A 2,306-nucleotide genomic window follows, 5' to 3' on the forward strand; every position below is an offset into this window, starting at 1 on the left:
CCCCTCCTCCATTCTCTCTTCCAACACACACGCACACACACTGGAGGGCTTTTTTGCTAAAGAACAATTTGGCAAAAGAGGAGAAATGATCGTTTGTGGTCAGACCCAGAGGTACATTATGATGGGTCTATCCCGCTTTTTCTACAAAGTGGGGAGTGAAAGGCTTCTGGACAGCAAATTCATCAGCATTACTTGAATGGAGGAACAAGCTCATACAGCATTACATGGCTGACAGGGAAGATGAATTTAGGCAACCCCAGTGCATCGGGGATCCTCACAGACCTTCAGTCACGGCCCAAGGTAAAGACTGAGGGATGAGAGCGAGGTCGTGGAGATAACACATCACCCTCTGTCTACATCCCGTATTACGGGGGTGCTGTCCTGTAGAGTGTCTGGGACAATGCTATGTAAGCTACCAGAGTGCTGTTGACATCACTGACAAACCTCCACGGTGTCAGGCAGTCAGTCACACTTCTGCCGGGTGTCCGTCATCATGCTCAAATAGTCAGGCACTGACACCTTTTCACGTGAATGAAGATTCTCCAACGACTTTGGGAAAAAAAATAGTGGATGGCCTTTAGGGGAATAAAAAAAAAAAAAAGAAAACAGATCTAGAATAGCACCTCTCTTCAAAAGGGGAGACTTATAATTTGCAATAATGGCACACCTTTAGTTCTCGTAGAGGAAATTACAGGAAAAAGCCGATCTGAAATATCCTTTTAACTGGCAGAAACACATCCATTGTAGACAGAAGTCTTGTTTACTTGGTAAAATGGCATCAATTAGGAGGGGATGGCAAAATTAGCATATTCTCTTAATGGACTGGCCTTTCTTGTGCGGCTCTTTCACACTGATTGTATRGAAGGGACATGTTAAGGGAGACTGAGAAAAGGTCAGGTGTCTGCACCGCTCAGGTGATCATATTTTTCACCAAACAGTTGTGCATTCTCCATGGCTATTGTCATGTTATTTTGCAGCTGAGCGCAACATTTCTGCATGTGGAGCAATTTTATTTTAAATTATCAGAGAAAACAAGTCACTCATTCTGACGCTTCCATGGTACGAGTGCTTTTTTTTTTAAAATCTGCACGTAAAATATTCGAAATGCTTCGGATGATCAATCCTTCTGAGTAATTTCCTTTAAAGATAGATCATTTATTTTTTATAATTTGCCAGTTTAAAACTATGGAGRCTAATTAATTATTTAAAAAAACAGATGTGTCATGTTCAGTATCTCAATATTTCAAGTAGGGCTCCACCTTCCTCAGCACCCTCCAGCTGCAGACTGAAAATTCTTCCCTCCTCACCCCCCCCATCCTCCCTGGTGTCTGCGCTCCCACCACCACAAATTGACTGGTCTTGCACAGTTGCAGCTGAACAAGAAAGGAATTGCTAGTGTCAAGACACAGTTTACAAATATGACATCTCCTCTGGTATGGCTGGAAATATGAAATATTGATTTATGTGCAGTAAAAGGTCTTATAAAAATGATCACATACACATGAGGGATTAATGCGCAGAAGATCAATAGAAATTTCATTCTTGACACTAGACTGTCACCTATGGTGAAATGCTAAAATAAAGAAATCAATATTATCTATGAAATGTCAAATTTATTATAATTATGTGGATGAAAGCTGGCCAAGAGGCTCCCAGGGGGTGCTGAGAGGGATAGGTTACCGCTCTCAAGCATCCCTCATGTCCCTGCTTCTTGTGCTGCCAATTCTGAGAGCAATATTGGTGTAAAGGGTTTTCACCCGTTGCRTATGGCCTTGTTGAAACAAATTCCTCCTGGAATATTTAACTGTGGAGAGAYTGACAATGGACAGAGCTGCAGTTCATAGCCCAAAGGTTGTGTAGTTAACAGCTGTTAGCTTTGTCACAAATTGTGTGACTCTGCCCTCTCGATTGAAACCTACTTGGCGGCTTCTGCTGACATGGATAAGTCACGTGCCACTAAAGTATGACACGTCAGCTTGTGTCTTAAAGGATGACCCATTCAGTCATGTTAGACAGTGATGTTTAAATAGCTGTGTCTCATCTAAAGTTTTAGAAAAAATAAAAATTAAACGGATCCCCGACTAGTTGTAAAATTAGACTTTATTTGATAAACATATATTTTAACTGTAAAATGAAGACTGTAAAAATACTGTAGGCTGTTTAGTTTTTATAAATTTTAAACGAAAAACTTAAAAATATATTACACACATGGGGCCATTTATTTACACACAAAGAATTCTGGGTAAATGATTACGTAGATAGGTCATTGGTGCGAGGCTGCTAGCGAGCTATATCCACCCTGAAGG

This window comes from Austrofundulus limnaeus, unplaced genomic scaffold, assembly GCF_001266775.1.
Source record: "Austrofundulus limnaeus strain Quisiro unplaced genomic scaffold, Austrofundulus_limnaeus-1.0 Scaffold152, whole genome shotgun sequence".
Lineage (NCBI taxonomy): Eukaryota > Metazoa > Chordata > Actinopteri > Cyprinodontiformes > Rivulidae > Austrofundulus > Austrofundulus limnaeus.